The sequence below is a fragment of the Pongo abelii genome, chromosome 11 (assembly GCF_028885655.2).
Source record: "Pongo abelii isolate AG06213 chromosome 11, NHGRI_mPonAbe1-v2.0_pri, whole genome shotgun sequence".
NCBI lineage: Eukaryota > Metazoa > Chordata > Mammalia > Primates > Hominidae > Pongo > Pongo abelii.
The window spans coordinates 110,478,068-110,495,171 of NC_071996.2; the positions used below are offsets into that span (position 1 = coordinate 110,478,068).

A 17,104-nucleotide genomic window follows, 5' to 3' on the forward strand; every position below is an offset into this window, starting at 1 on the left:
AACTGTAGTGAACCTGGAATGTTACCACTTGATCTGAAGCATTTTTTTTAATAGTTAAGCTTCTATCCGCTTTTTAAAAATCAAACCTAAACCTTAGAAGTACATAAATATTTAATTTCACAGAGAAAGGTATGGCTCTCCAGATGGGGAGTCTGTCCAATTCATGATCTCAAGCATTTTATGGCAACACTTCCCTGCAAATCATACTGGTGGCAAAAATCCAGCTGCATACTCAAGTGTTTTGTCACATTCCTGATCCCAGAATTTAATTTCTCATGTGAAAGTCTGAGCCAAAGGTATGTCCCAACAAATCCCTACAGAGGTTGGTTGACAGGCTGACATTCCTGTCCCTCTTCACCTTCACTTACTCATGGAAGTCTGGGGCCAGGGCAAATGGAAGCTGTGAGCTTCAGGGACCCACTCGACTTGACCTAGGGTCTACCCAGTCAGGCACAGCAAGAGAGGCTCCTCCCAAGCCACCGTGCAGTACTGCTTCCCATGGTCATTCTACATGCAAGCTTTTGCTTTGAATGGATGTATAAAGACAAAGCTACTCAACCCAAAAAGATAGTAACGAGCAAAAATCCTGGTAGCCTAGTGATCAGATCCAGCCCACAATGGTTTTTTGACATATATAATATTTTCATTTTGCCCATTTTTTTTTAAATCAGGGGACTCCAAATAAAAATTCAGATTTCTAGCTTCTCTTGAAAAACCGAAAGATCTGGCAACAGGTTCTGCAACTCTCTTAAGCAGTATTTGGCTGGAGCTGAATGGCAACTGCCCCTTCAGATAGGGTCTATACTTTCTATGTCACCACAGTTCCCACCACTCTCTAGTGCTAAGCTTATACTGTGCCTGCCTCACTCACTGACATTACCAGGCTGACTCCCAGGGGCCATCTTTATGACTCCTGCTCCCTGACTTTTCCTTTGCCAACGTCTGCTTTGGGGGCAGGGATCTCCTATCACCCCTCCACCCTCACCTGATTCCCCATTCCCTAAATTCTTGGTGCCCTTAATATATGATATACCCAGTCATTACCCGTGTCGTCTACTGTCCTTACTTTTGTTCAAGACAACGAAAACAAAGGAATGTCTCCTTACACCCAACTCTGTGTTCTACCTAAAGGATGCAGTTTCCATCAGCTCTTAGGGACTGATAAATCTGTCTTTTCCCCAGTCCCACCCAGTCATGTTGATTTCATAGTCAATAATAAGAAACTGGTGTGTTTTCTTTTTGGAGATAATCTTCAATAATTTTCTGAGGAGAAAAAATTAAAAATCTGTTAAAAGCAACACCCCCACTCAGAGCTGTCACTCTCTCTCCAGGAGGCTCTGACTTTGTCTTCTAGACTAGCCATACATTTTTCTAGCACTTATCGCTGCTGAGGTTCAGCAGGGGTGCCAGACTAACATAGAGAAAGGGGCCTCCTGGGCCCATATCCCAGGCTTGCCCGTATCTGCTCTACTGGCAGCACTGTTAGTAGTCCAAGAAATCTCTGATGATCCATCCCGGCTGACTCCTGTGCTCACACTCTGCTCAGCGGTGGCGCTGTCCACTGTTGATAAGGCACTCCTGCCACAGTTACTGGCAACAGGAAGACATCGGGAGAGCCTCTCACAGACAGAGCTGCAGATACGCCTTCATTTCAACCAGTACTCTAGGTAAGGCAGTATGATAGTGCAGCTTTGTACCTGACACCTGGGCTCCCCAATCCTTGTCAGTATGGCACCTGTCTTAAGCAGGATGTACATCTCAACATATTCATTTGAAGAGTTCACAGGGGCTTGGCCAACACAGTCAATGTGGTCCTCGGGTCTGAGTTCAACCTTCCTTCCAAGCTGCAGTAACCTTCTACCAACTTTATCCTGGGCTAGGACAAGAGTCTACATCTCCAAGAGCAACATACTGCTCTGTCATTCTGACCCCAGTGTGCCATAAACTAGGAGGTTTCCATGGAACTAGACATATAGGTAAGTCCAGGACTTCCTATCCAGGTAAGTCCCAATCTTCTTATTATCTAACAACATGTGACAGTGTATTGTTAATGAGTCACTGTAGCCACACAGACGTCTACTTTCAGAAGCAAATAGTCCCCAGAATTCTCAGTTTTACCCAAAACCCAGACTTCCTTCATCCCTGAATACTGCCACCACCCTCCCCCACAACCACACACACATACACACATATACAAATGCACATGATTGTTTCATGAGTGTGGTAAAATATAATTGTTAAGAATGTATTTTAAAAAATAAAGAGAAGCATATTATATCTATCCAATAGTTATACAATACTGTATTCCACAGACTATGTTTACTTTGCAAAATTTAGCTTAAAGCAAACACACATGAATACACACAAAATAAATTACAAAGTTTTACGTCCCCATTTAGACAACCAGAAGTAAATTTTTCAAAGTACCACATTTAAGGCACAAGTAACAGCCCCATTGGAACAAATAAAAAGTCACTAAGTTCCTGCTCAGAAAACTGAATAGAAATCATAAAGAGGAAGAAAGCCAACAAGAAGTAATAGTTTAAGGCTTGAAACAAAAGCCTCCCCCACTGCAGAATCGAAAACAATTATACCATACAGCATGTAACAGTTTACAAAGCACTCTCACAACCATATAGCATTTGATTAGAGCAATCCTACTATTATAAGCCCTGCACTTCATATGGGAAATATAATTTAATAATTTGCTTTGTTTTATACTGATAAAGTCAGGACTAAATTCCAGGTTTTCTGATGCCAAATCCCTTGAATTTTCCACGACACCAGTATTTTTCAAACTTCAATTTCATTTCACCTTCACAGATTTTTACCAAATCAGCATTCCATCTGTACAATCATTCCCCTATTATTTTCATTTTTAATTGCCTCACTAAGGCATTATATATTAAGGCTGCATGTGTTTTAAATTCTTTTCCTGCAAATGTTCATTAATAGAAGATAATCATAAAATTAAAAACAACAAAATCAAAACAGTATTACAAACTTTCAACTGTATGTTTGCCTGTCAAAAGCTCTGAGTGTAAGACCTGTTCTTTTTTTTTTTTTTTTTAAAAAAAAAAAAAAAAAGGAAGAAAGGAAGAAAGGAAGGGACGGAGGGAGGGTGAAAAGGAAGGGTGAGGAGAGTTTACCAAGCCTTAGAGAGACGTTAAAGACACGGCACCTCAAAGCTGACTGTCTCCTTGAGTTAAAAGGACTGAAAGAAAACAGCAATGGGAATAAAACTGCCTCCCGAGGTAATTCTGTGTTATCAACACTGTGCTTATGAAGCCCTGTGGAACTCAGCCCCACCCTTCGAGAAGCAGTTCCCTCAGCCATGCTGCACCATGCCTTGTGTTAACATGTGAATATGTTTAAAATATTGCAAGGAGGCTCACAATTCTTGAGGGCCCAATACTGGCTTGGACTTAAATAATGATCTCTGAAGCTCAGGCCAGTTATCTGCAAATTGAGGAGGGCAGGGGGGAGGGACTGGAAAGAGATGTCTAATACTCCTCAAGTTCTGATATTTGTGAAGTCCTAGTCTCTATAAATATGGGGCATAAAAAAGAGCTCCTGGGTGCAAAAGCTGGAGGAAAAAGGCAGGCGCATCTTGGGTAGGAGGACAACTGGTTTGCATTCTGGTTCTCTTTTGCAGGGAAAACTGTGCAAGGACATTCTATGACCACATAATGTCTGCCTTTCCCTTTCTTTTTCTCTCTCTTCCTTTTTAGAAATATTTTTTCAGAAATATTTTAATAGTAGCTAATTCACACAGTTAAATAGTCATTGGTTTTGAAAAATTTTACACACAAAAAAAAATAGTAATAACCTTGGGCCTTTATTTGGCACTCAAAATTTTTTAAAAAGGAAAAAAAAGTAATCGGAGATTGGAAAAATGGAGGAACACCCAGCAGCAAGTAATTTTTTTAAATGGCTTTTTTTAATCAGGAAAAGAATGACCCTAAAAATCACCATCTGGTCAACCTAAATGATATCCTTAGTAATATAAGGAAGCCAATATAAAAGAATACACTTTTTTAAAACACCGCTAATGTAGAATAGCATCCTAAAAGCATTAGAAAAGGAAAGCCAAGTGCCTTGCTGGCAGTATTTGAGTGCCAAGGGTAGGAAGAAAACACATTACTTGATTCTCAGGAAAGTACTTTATTATAATACCCTGGACTTTTTCACACAAAAAGCATCACTTCCTCAGTGAAACAAGTCATATAAAATCCACTTCCACAAAAAAATAAGCAGTTACAGTGGTTAATGGAATTCTCTACAACATGCTTCTATGTCAGCCTAAGAAAACTAAGAACTGGTTACATGTTTTTCTTACACACACACACACACACACACATGCGTGCACACACACACACGGAGTTTCTACAACTGACCAGCTGGGTCTCTAGGAGTGGCAAAAGAAACTGTGACAATAGCAGGCTTTTTTGTTAATGAGGGCTGTCTGATGGGAAAAAAAAAAATTGTTTGGTATTGTCTCATTTTACTCCCACTTAGACCAAGAGGCTGCATGCTCAGGAAAATCAGAGTCAGTTTCCAAATTGGAAAATGTTACAAATACCAATAAGGAATGAACATGCTCTAGAGCAACTGCTAAGCCCAGGCAGGGGGAGGGGTGAACCAGATGGTCTTTTCCATCCCAGATTTCGATGATCTACAACAGAACCTGAATGACTAGAAAAAAGTGAGATGCGATTTGGAAATTGCTTTATAAAATAGAATTCCAAACAAAGACACTCAACAAGGCAGAGAAATCTAAAAGGAAATGAAAATGGTTCTGGGTGAGAGCAGAAAGCAAGCCAGTTTGAGACTATGATTGATAAATAAAGCTTGTCCCCAAATCAGAACATTTTGGAGCGGAAGGTGCCTTAAAGAGATGCTAGTCACAAGCCCAAATGCATGCTCACTGGGCCAGAGATCAGAAATTAAGCGAGGTGGACATGGTGGGGACAGGGTTAATTGAAGAGTGCACGATCTGTCTAAAAGCATTCAAATTAAAAGGAATTGAAATATGCATGCTGGCCAAATAAAACACATCTTCAAGCCAGTTCAGTCTAGGAGCTTACTGTTTGTATGTCTGATTATCACACTGTTCCTAAATCTACCTACACTGTTCACATGAGGAAACTGAGGACTAGAGAAGTCACATCATTTGATGATAACCACAGAGCAGCGAGTGTATACAGCAAAGCCAAAGTGCTAGGATTATGTTACACACTGAGATGATGTTAAACAACAGCAAAAATAAAAATGACATTAAGCCAAAGTCCTCCGCACACCTTTGGTTCAGGTATACTCAGTTCACATGGTTTATTCTTTTAAGAACAAATTAAATTATCATCTAGTTAAACACAAAGCTAGTGAGAACTGGGGGAAGAAATAGAGAGAGGTCGTACTAAAAAAGAAAAAACAACAACAATGAACGGTTCAGAGTCAGACATTTTATTTCTCAAAAACAATAGTTAAATTTATAGTTAAATTTACTGCCCTGAGTAAGACATGGCAAATAGAGCCGATTTTATAGACAGGTAAAGTGAGGCACTTACAATGATTGTGTCATGATTTATTTTGTAATATATTTTTTAAAGTTAGGTGTTCAAGTTTCCTTCTAGATGCTTCTCAAAGAGCAAAGTGAGAAAAATAACTTCCATTCCTAGTACTGGCTATTAAGAATCTTTTTTTTTTTTTAAGTGTAATTCCGGGGAAAAAAAAAAACCTCAGTGAGATATATCAAGTAGTGGAAAATCTTTGCAGGAAAATCATGAAGTAGAGAGAAAGATGAGAACATCCTCCCTTGGGGCAGCTGGAAAGAGACTAGACAAAGAACTGAAAAGTTCCTTTGGGGAGCCCATCTCCTGCTAGCCAATGGGACTTTCCTTTCCTGGTTTCTCTGTAGCTAAGAAAACACAAATATATAATCTACAGAAGGAGAGAATGCAGCCTTCACACAGGGCTGGCATCTCTGAAATAAATCTCTCCATAGGTGCTAGGCTAAACCTTAAATATGAAGATATAATCTTTTGAGTTTTATAGCAGCATATGCATGATTCTTCCCCTCCCCCATAAAACTCCCAACAGGAACAACCACATCAAATTATTGCTTTTCAGAGGCCAATTCAAAATCACCCTACTTTATCACAGAAAGAATATTCCTTATGTATGTGAGGGCTTCCATTATGTCTTATTTGAAGGGGGAAAATGAAATAAAAATCTGATCTGAGATATTTATAGATCTCATAAAACCTGATTCACTCTCATAAGCTGCAGTAAGCTCAGTCATCAGGCAAGGCAGAAATGGCAGGTGTAGTAACCAGCACTGTATTATGTTATATATGCCTAATTCTGGCTCTTAAAAAAAATAACTGCATGCTAGAAAAACATAAGATACGTAAGTCATAAGTCAGACTGGACAGAAAGAAAGGGGAAGAGATTGGACATTTGCATGAACAAGCCAAGCAAATTCCAAGGATGTCAAACTAGTCCCAGTTTCCGGGGACAACGGGTATTGCTAGTCCTCCCCCAGTTCCAAGCACAAATTACTTAATGAAAGTTTCTCTTGTGGATGGATAAAGGTATACCATATCCAATGCCCAGCATTCTGCTTTCCCCTCCCTTCCATCATTTATTGTCTCTTGGGCATTCCAGGCTCAATGGGATCTTCAAGACACGAAAGACACCACTGAGAGAAAGAGCACTGTGCCTCTGTGTATTATTATTGAGAGGAAAATGGGGCAGGAAAGAGCGTTTGTTGAGTGGATGTTATGTGCCAGACACTAGGTCAGAGAGCTGATTCTTATCAGGAATTAAGAACTCCACAAATGACGAACGAGACTCAGAGATGTTAAGTGACTTTCTCAAGGTTCCACCTCTGCTTGATTTTAAAGCCTTCATGTAATTTGTCTACTATGAAACACCGTGACCTTAAAAAGTGCCTCGCACAGTCCAGTCCTTTTACAGATAAGAAAACCAAAGCCCAGAAAGAAGAGAGACCAATGAACTACCGGAATCCATACTGGGCCACTGATTGCCAGGTCACGACCTTTGGCTTCTGCCCTAATGTCTCCTACCTAAACGGCAGTCAGTATAGACGTAACAATTAAGAGTGCTGGGCCCTGCTGAGGCTTGGATCCCAGCTCAAATACTTCCAAGTTGTATGATTTTAAGCAAGCCATTCAATACCTCAAATCTCAGCTTTTCCATCTGTAAAATGGGGATAAATAGAATATGCATTTCATAGAGCTGTTGTGAGCATTCATTGAAATGATGGATACAGGTGCTCAAATGAGATCATCTTTAGGAAGTGTCTGATACATATGAGACAGTACTACGATGGTAATTTTTATGACAGGAAGATTAGCCACTTGCAAAGAGGGAAGAGAAAATTTATTCCACCAATGGTTTTTTGCAACTCATTTGCTTTGCAGCCACAGTAAGACAACTTGCTTAAGCTTCCTGTGCCCCAATTTTCTCACCCCTGAATGGGAAATTCTGTAATATCTGTCTGCTCCCTAGTTACAGAAAGAATGTGCCAATGACAAAAGACCAGGAGCAAAACACCCTGAGCCCTTCAGAACAAAAGCTCAACACAGATGTTTGTTAGATTCTCATATGCAAACATGAAAAGCCCCATCACAGAGGAAACCATCTCTTGATCCGTATTAAAGAAAAGCAAGAACCTTGAGAAGGGGAGGAGAATGTACAAATTAGAGCTGAACAATCTTGGAAGAAATGAAGTCGACTCAGGTCTGACCTTGAGCAGCATCTTATCACTCTCAGGGGAATCAGTTCTGCATAGGGCCTCACAGAAGACATCCTTCAACACCACAGTCAGAAGCTGCACTTCACTAACATGGTCTGTAAGTGCCCATATGAACAAAGGCTAAAAGCTCAAAAGGCAGGGGGTGTTGGGGTGGAAAGAATCTATTTCCACTCCTTTGTATGCTGAGCAAATTTGCCGCCTCTCCAAAAATAAGCACCAATGTTATGACCACTCCATTGAATTCCTGCTAACTCGGCTCTGGAAGGTGAATGTGAGAACAGGGTCAAGAGCAGGTGGGCACTCCCTTGCAGAGCAATTGCTCCACGGCTAATTGCCGTTTTCACAGCTGGGCTGAGCTTTCCAAAAGGCATCCTTCAACCCTGAGCTCCTCTCCTGATGTTCTCTCTTGCCAACCATACCCCCATCAAAGACAGTTTACAGATGAAAGGATGTAGCTACAGGACATACAATTTTGCAAACATCACAGTTTGAAAAAGAGGCGTTTCTAAGGCTTCTTTGTGAAGATCACCACACGCCCACAGTCATTACCACAGGAGCTAAGCCTTCTATGGGTGTGAAGGCAGCCTCCTTGCCTGAATGTCCTCAGCAGCAATTCTTCCACAGTTTATTTTTGCTCCTCTTACTAGAAAGATGGATCCTTTGAAATTCTTTATAAACAGAGTCTACTTCCAAACACTGTGGTTGGTCAGTAAGAAAATGGAGAGCTGCTACCTAATGCCTCTCCAGCATCATCCAACAGATGTACATGCATGCATCCAGCCCTTTCAAACCATGGAGCAGGCTGAGGTGAGTGGAAAATCATGGCCAACGGCCTACTGAGAATGAACTATTTGAAATCCAGCAAGGCTGGAGTTTAAAGCCCAACACCACAAAGTTTCCAAATATGGAATTTGACCAGGTTAAGCAAACTCCTGATGGGTCACAGGAAATGTGAGCCAAACAGACTGCCTTAGACACTTTAGGGTGAGGGAAAGCAAAGCAAGAAGGATGAAACAACACTTGGGCAGCTGCTATTAACAAAAGTGCCAGATGAAGCACATCCACCAGCATGATCCTGTTTTACTATAAACCTCTGGTCGTGTGGATTCCAAATTACACAAGTCATTAAATATTTCAATATAAGAAGTAGGTAACCCCAACTCTGATATACCATTAAACCCTCTATACACCAATGGCTCAATGCCTTGGCTGCATACTGGAATTGCCTGAAAGCTTTACAAACACTGATGCCTGGGTCCTTCCCAAAGAGATACTGATTTTATTGGTCTGGGGTGCAGCCATGACTGAGAACCACTGAGAAAGGCATAGTCAAATCTTAAGTCATAGTCATAACATGCTCCTCAAATAACTATCAAATGCCCACAGTGTGTAAAGCTTTCTAAGAAGCAGGTGATACATTAAAAGTTGACTACCAAAACTATACCCAAGGCACCAACTCCTTAAAGCATAAACTTAAATTTAACTTAACTTAAAGCATAAATGACACAACAGAAAAGAAAAAAAAAAAAGAAAAGCTTTATTATAACTCAAAACTGCAAAGCATCACGAGGAAGTAAAAAGTTCTGCACAAGAGTATGGAAATCATAGCAGTTACAGTTGGCTGGTAGCAAGGGAGGGAGTTTGGCACCCATTTGAAAGTTAAGGGATGGGTGGAACTTGGACAAAGAAAATCAGGAAGGGGAGAGGGAGGAAGAGGAAAAAGGCTAAAGGAAACAACAAAAATAAAGACAGAAGCAGGAAAAGCATAGTCACTTAATTTGGATGGCATTTACTACACGTGAAAAGGAGGGAAACTTGCAAATATTATGTAGACCCAGTCTCGGAACACCCTGACTCTTGGAAGTTTGGCCTCATGCTATGTATAAGAGGGAGCCATGAAGAGTTTGAAAGCAGGCCACCTGGGGTGATGGTGGCAGAAAGGCAAGTCCAGGGAGGTGACAGGGATTGTGGCAAGGCAATGGCCAAGGGTGCCATCCATGACAGGCTGATGCTAAAGCACCTCAGAAGCCAATTCAATGGGATTTTTCAACTAATTTTAGACTTCCGCTAATTAGATCTTTTCATCTAATTTTTTATTAGATTCAAGAAAAAGAAAGGAGTTACAATGACTAGAATGTCAAACCTAGATCATGAGACGAATAATCACATTATTAAAAGAAATAGGGAAGCCAGGAAAAAGGAAGCAGTCCATGGAAGAAGTTGATGAGTTAGGGGTTTAGGACATATTCAGCTGAAGTGACGGTAGAATAACCCCAAAGCCCATCTTGCTTGTTGCTTATTTCTGGTTAGAAAAAAAATGAGGGCCTGAAACCCAGGGAGATATCTGGAGGTGGAGATGTAGAGTATAGCTGTGAGGAGATGAAGAAGCCCTGAACTGGGAAGGAGATTTTAACCTCTAAGATGTTAGAGGTGAAAGAGACCTGCGAGACACATTCCGGGAGAGAACTTTCACCATCGTAACTACCAATTCAAGGAGGTAGGGAAGGGCAAAAAGTAACTGGGTAAAAACTGGGGCAAAAAAGTCAAGTGAGCCTTCCATTTTCCTCTCCTCATTAGGGACAATGGTAAAAATTAGGCCTACTTCATCCATCAGACCTCAAAAGACTTTTTGAAAAACCTCTCAGAGGTTGAGTTTCTTCACTACTGCTTATTACAACCCTCTCAAGAATTTAAAAACATTTCAAAAGATTTTCATAAACTGGTACATGGGTTGCTGGTAAAGTTTCGGGCACTCTCTTTGTTGGTGAGGTGTCAGAAACAAAGCAATTTCACGTTTGTTGCTTTCTACTTCCATCTAGCTCTATATTCCATCCAACGCCCTACCATATATGCCCCACTGCATACCCTTCATACTCCCGCTCCATTTGTTATTATTTAAATGACAATAATTTTTATAAGACTCGAGTTATAATTGGGGGCTATTTTTTCGGTACAGTGTATATTTTCCAATTTACCACACATTAAAAGTGGAAAAAGAATCAAATTACACAAGTAAGCATTCTCCAAAATATTCGATAACTTGGTCTAGAACCTAGCCAATCCCAAAATTCCATGTACCAGTATTCTTAAAAGTAAAAAGGCAATTTTCTTGCCTCCTTTGAAGGCAAAAAAGAAAGAGAAAAGAATCAGAAGTGAGTCAAGGTATATTCAGGTAACAGAAAGCAAGTAAACTGGTCTGGGCATCTGAGAGTCCTGGGCCCTGAAACCATCAGTGTTAATAAGCTGTGCGACCTTGGAGAGTGCAATGCCTCATCCGGCTGTAACAATCACTTAGTTCAACCCAGTATTTTAGAGTTGAGGAAACCAAGACCCTTTCAAGATTTGAAATTCTGAGATTCTATGTTCATCGCTTTGATATAAGGCTGAGAACCTGACTTTCAAAATGACCCTCAGCAAATGTCAATACACCCACATTCAAAAATAGATATCGCATATGGCTCTACGTTAATTATTTTAATTACCTCTAATCATTTCCGAATGGCACAGACATGGGCACTGTTTCCTGGCCATTATGGACATGTGTATTCACATTGTATACTCATCTGCCCTAAAAGTATCCAGCCCACAACATGCCATTAGCTGAAAGCTTTTTCACAACAGAACTTAGTAAATCTCAAGCATGTTTTATAAACAAGGTTGGAACAATGTGGGTAATACAGATAGGCACAGGTCAGTGTTCCAACACAGAACTGAATGTTTCTTTCTTCCCTTCTTTCTGGCACTCATGCTCTATTCTGTTTAACTTAATTTTGAACATGCTTTCTCTGCCTTACTAGAGTCAAGCTCCTAGAGGGCAGAATCTATATCCAATTCAATTTTGCATTGCCCAAATACAGTATTATGCACATAAAAAGGGCTTAAAGAATGAAGTATTTACTGTGGAATATTTTCTATACTTGAATATAAACAACAAAAATCCCACAAGCTGTGACTAGGTCCATCTACCAGCTCAATGAGGAATGGTATCCCCCTGAACAATCAGAAGTCACTCCCACCTCATTTGGGCTGATACTAGACTCAGATCTCAAGGCTATTGCAAATGCTCAGCTGTAACATTTATATATCAAGCATGTGGTACTGCTTGAATGGAGGGGGGATGGACATGATTCATTTAAACAGGACCAAGTTCTTAGGGTCACACCAAATACCCCGAGAAGGAAAACTAAAGGGATGTAGGGTGGTAGAAATAATTCTGCCAATTAGTAGGAACTAATCTGGGCAAGGTGGGGCAGAGCAAAATCACGAACAATCTTAGGTAAAAGCATGTCCCAGTAATGGCAACATTTTGTTTATTTGGGGAATTTTAGATAGAATAAGGATATGTATATTCTACAATGAGTATACAATATAACAGAGAGGAGTGTTTTTTAACTTGTCAATGTTACATGTAACATGAATAATTAGACACTATAATCTGTTTCACCAACTTTAACACCATTAGTAGTTGAGTTTTCTAATCACTGTACTTGGTAAGATTTGGCATTTTGGGGTTAAAACATTCCACCCCCTACCCAATCGTTTATGCTAAGCAAGCAGTCAGTTGATTTGGGAGAACAAAGGGACTTCTGGACGGAGGAAATCTCTGCCCCTCACCCTCTGGCACCATTCAAGTTAAGTTGGGGAGCTGTCCTAAACTTTCAGCAAATCGCAATTCTAACACATATGCTAACTGATATATCGAGTGAACTGGAATCACAGAGCCATTTTCTGCATTTGCTAGTCGTGGGGTCCAGCAAAGATAATTAACAGCCCATTGCACAATACTATAAAATGAAAAGATAAAGGGCATCCACCGACCCCGTCTGGAATCAGACCAGCTATCCTATCAACTTGAGCCAGATGGGACTGGCCAGAGGAAATTGTATTCTTCTTTCCTCAATAGGCACAGAGAGCAATTAAAGAAGACTGTAATGTCTTCTTGTACTCAAAAAGTTAAAACACAAGAATTCTCTGAAGAGAGTAGAATGTGAAGATTCATAAAAGAACGGCTATTAAAGGCCCCATTAGGACCCTCTCTGAACTATCTCCATTTAAGTAGAGAGGCAAATCAGCCCCCACTGGCATTTATGTTTAGAATGGGCTGGCAGAAAGAAGCAGCCCACATTTGGATGCTTAAGGTCTCTGACATACCCATACATAAATCATTTCAGGGCAAGGCTGTCATCTTGCATCTTCTGCTCTGCCTTTTAAATGGATAGGACTCCAACATTCTATTCTCCTCAGGGTAAGGAGTGGGGGTGGGAAGTTCATGGAGAACAAAGAATAGTGACTTTCTTTTCCCCCTACTAAGGACTGATGTAGTAAAAAATAACTGCATTATAATGTTTGCCCACTTTAAAATACCAAACTGCAAACAGGTAGACTGAATGATAATGTTTGAAGCCCCTAAATCTACACAAAGATGTGTCTATTAAAGGAACATGGAAATGAATCTATTAAAGAAAGGCTAAGTGTGTGATTGATTGCAGTCACATGTGCTTTCATTTGTAGAGTTACATCTATTTAGTGATTGCATCTTCATAAAGATAAATTCTGGGTAATGGGCAGTTATATTTTTATTTCATCTACCAAGCTGCTGTTTCAAATAAAGAAACAGATTTACAGTAACTGAAGAACACACAAATCACATAAAAAAAAACCAGTTATTTTATCCTTTCAGTGTGGCTAGCAAGGATCCTTTGTGTCTACAAATTTCCCTGGGTGGTGCTGTTGCCAAGAAATTCTAATTCATGACAAGGTTTTCTGCGAACTGGGGACCGAGGCAAACCTGCGGATGGACAGACCCTACAGTTTGCTTTGTTTTCCTGGCTGATATAGCACCTGGCGGCCCAGGCCTGCAGAAGGAAGTGCAAAGGCAAGATCTTCACATAAAAGGAGAAGCAATGTGGCTCACAGACCAAATCCCATCCCTGGTACCATGAGGCTGTTCTTGGAATGCAACCATTTCTGCAGGTTTTCCTCTAGAGATGCCTTATACCAAAGGCCCTCATAAAAAGTGTTTCAGGGTGCCTGAAACCAAGATGAAATTGCAGTGTTATGGGGACACTTTAGTCCTTACAGTAGCCAAGTATGCCATTAGTTTAAAACAATAGGGGAATGGGGGAGGAGAGAAGAATGTTCTATGATTTATTTATTTGTTTCCAGTAGCAGTGGAAAATTTTCTCGGAGCAAAGAGAGGCCTGAAACTGACCCCATCTGCTAATTATGAATCAGCATTAACAACAAACATAATTCCATAAGACTTTTCAAGCAAACATGCGATGCTCCTCAATGACACGATGCAAAGCTAAGTCCAAATAAGACTTAGATCATCACTGCTTGACCTGCACTCATGAAATAGCAGACTAGAGATAAAACATATAAAAGTTCTAAAAGTCTTTGTATATTCTAGAAGAAAATAAAAGTATTGTATCAAATTCTTTTTATTTTCCAAGTCAGCAGTGTGTCTAAAAAAAAAAAAAAAAAAAAAAGATCATGATTTCTATTGGCAAAAAAAGTCATGAATGAGTTTCCCTTTACCCATAATCAAGTGGTACCCCATAAGAAACTCTGGTTTCTGTCCTACCCTTGACCTTTTCCTACTTTTGCTCAGACAGCTCTTGGAAATTTTCCTACAAGTTTCAAAGCGCTTAAGGCTGGCAGTCTTAAGAATTGCGCGTCAGCTGAATTCTATAAAATAATAGACCACATAAGCACAGTGTAATTTACAGTTATATGACAGGCAGAAAGATGATGTTACTTGGGCCGAGTGCTTAAGTATGCAGTCAGAGCCCAGGAATGGAGAGCTGTTAATGCGTGATGTCCATTTGGATTTTAGAATTATACCAGCAACGATTATTTTCAGACTTGGAGCTATGTGGCTAAGGCATCATTGCCAGAAAATCCAATGTCAAAACGAGGATCTCCGTGACAGGAGGTAGCCCTGTCACAGTCAGTGACTTTGTCACAGGCTCACTGACTATTAGGCAGGACAATTATCCCATATCCTAAGTTTAAAATAAAATCCCCAAATCGTTTATCTTCAATTTTCAAATGTAAAAATGTTCTTGAGTTTATCATCGAAGCCACTCTTTCTCTAGAAACCAAGTCAGATTATCAGAATCACCACATTTTGCTCATCTCCACGAGCCCAGGTACATTGTTCACTTTAAGAAGAACATCTAATAATTACTCCTCATTTGACCTCTAAAATCTGATTACCCCAGAGCATAAAGAAACTTCTTCCTGTCTGGGGTTCTTTGCAGAAACCTTGTTGAGCTGTTTTGAGCAAAAGAGTCTCAAAATTTCATTATCTGATAGTTGATTTGGAACTAACGGTTGCATATCACCATCACCACCCCTTATACTCAGAAGCAGCAAGACGGTTTTGGGAGGGGGAAGAAGGAAGGGATAGAGGTTAAAGGTTTTGTCATCAGTGTAAACCTATGGTCCTAGTCGCCTTTATATAGAGCAGTTGTGATTACGGAGTCCAGAGCATAAAGCTCACCGGAGTGATATATTGTTTATCAGTGCTTCCCCACAAGCTATGCATCAGCGTTGGCTATAAGCACGCCGCTGAATAAGTTGGCTAAGGGTTTTAAGGTGAGAGTGGCTGGCAGTTGGAGAGGGTTAAGGCAAGAAATGAGGGGGTTCCGAGGGGTGAAAAATCCTTTGCCTGTAGAAACTAAACTAGAGCTTCCCTGAATGGGGAGGAGGCAGAGGAGCAGGGGGAGGAGGGGAGAAGGAAAAGCAGAGATGGCTTCTTAGGAAACAATAGATATAATACATCCTCTAATTGTCAAACCAATGATGTTTCTTTGCAGATCTAGAGTTTGTCCTGGATGGTCTAGCCAGATCTAGAAAAGCAGGTTTCCTGTGAAGAGACCTTCCTCCAAATCTGGCTTTACTACTCTGAAAACTTGAACCAAAACAAAGTTGCATGATTCATCAGTAGGGAACGTTCTAACAAATAAAGCCAACTTTCTTCCTTCTAACACTGCTTAACAGTCACAAACAAGGGCTGCCTTGGGCAGGCTGACTAAATCAACAGATTCCCTTCTCTAACCTGTCTAGACAGTTGTTAATATGCAACCGATTCCATACCAGTGGGCTGACAGTGTGAAATGAAGGCTATTTCAGAAAATGAAATTCAGGCAACATTTTGGTTTAATTAGCATTGGAAATAAAAGGAAAAAAAAGATCCAGTGAGACCCTTCATGAGATACACTCTCGTTAAGGATAAGGAAAAGCATGCATTGAAGAAAGACTTTATACTAAAAATATGTGAACTGTGTATGTGTTTACAGAGAGACAGAGTCAAGCATCTGCTAGCGTCCTTGGACAAGAATGCATGTGTGGACACACAGACACCAGAGGCCAATACCTGGAGGAAAACTCACAGCCTCTGACCAGAAGTGAACTAGCAACAATGGTACAGTTAAAGGATCCGCTTTGCCACTCAGCTTCTTATACCAAAAGCCAAACCTCTTTTGCTAAAGCAGAGACTGTTACATACACCTCAGCCTCAAGCTGGCAAATCCTGCTTTGGATCCCGGCAGAGGAAATTCAGCCGTTCATCAGCCTTAACAAGCTGCTGTCACTAAGCGAAGAAGTTACACGAGCAGCCACACACCAAGCCTCTCACAGCTCTCCCCCCAAGGGCAAGCGGGTTTCTCCAGGACGGACTGTACAAGTTCACACTTCCTATGTGCAAATCCGGACTGTCTTCTTGGACTTTCCACGGTGCACACTGTAGAATTTTTAAATACCCGTGTCTCCCCGCCCCCACCCACCATCTTTCCTGCAGAATGTCCCCTCAGCAGCTCCTAATCGCTGCTGGAAAAAAACACTGTTTCCGCAGCAGAGCCAGCACTTTCCACTGACCAGCACTTTCTTTATTCCACTTCACAAAGCCCAGCGAACTTGTCACCAGCCCCGCTTCATCCTCCCTGGGACGGCTAGCCAACTTGGCATCGGTGCCCTTCAGCATCCTAGGAGTTTCTTAACTAGTCCTCTAAGACAAAGTCAGAGGCATGGAAGCACACATCAGCTTTTGTCCGAGGTTGTGCTGCCTAACTAGAGAAGGACCCTAAACAAAAAAGAGAAACAAGGACACGCATAGAGGGTGTTCTCTTTCTGGAGGCATCACACTGGGAAAACCTACAATTCATTGTCAGCCTCAGCTACATCTTCCCGTCCTCCTTGAGTATCTTTTGTCACTGGGCTCTTCTCTCTTTTGCCTACCTTCTAATCTCAAAATGAAGCTCCTATTCTTTATTGACACTCGCTAATTACTGAAAAACACTCCGCTTTGCTCCTGCCCAC

At 40.8% G+C, this 17,104-nt stretch overlaps 1 protein-coding gene across 8 annotated transcripts in view; it reads right to left on the reverse strand.

Annotated features, from left to right (window-relative positions):
- KLF7 (KLF transcription factor 7) overlaps nucleotides 1–17,104 on the reverse strand; it is a 98,997-nt gene that overhangs the window by 73,017 nt on the left and 8,876 nt on the right. The gene's annotated exons all lie outside the window — the stretch shown is intronic.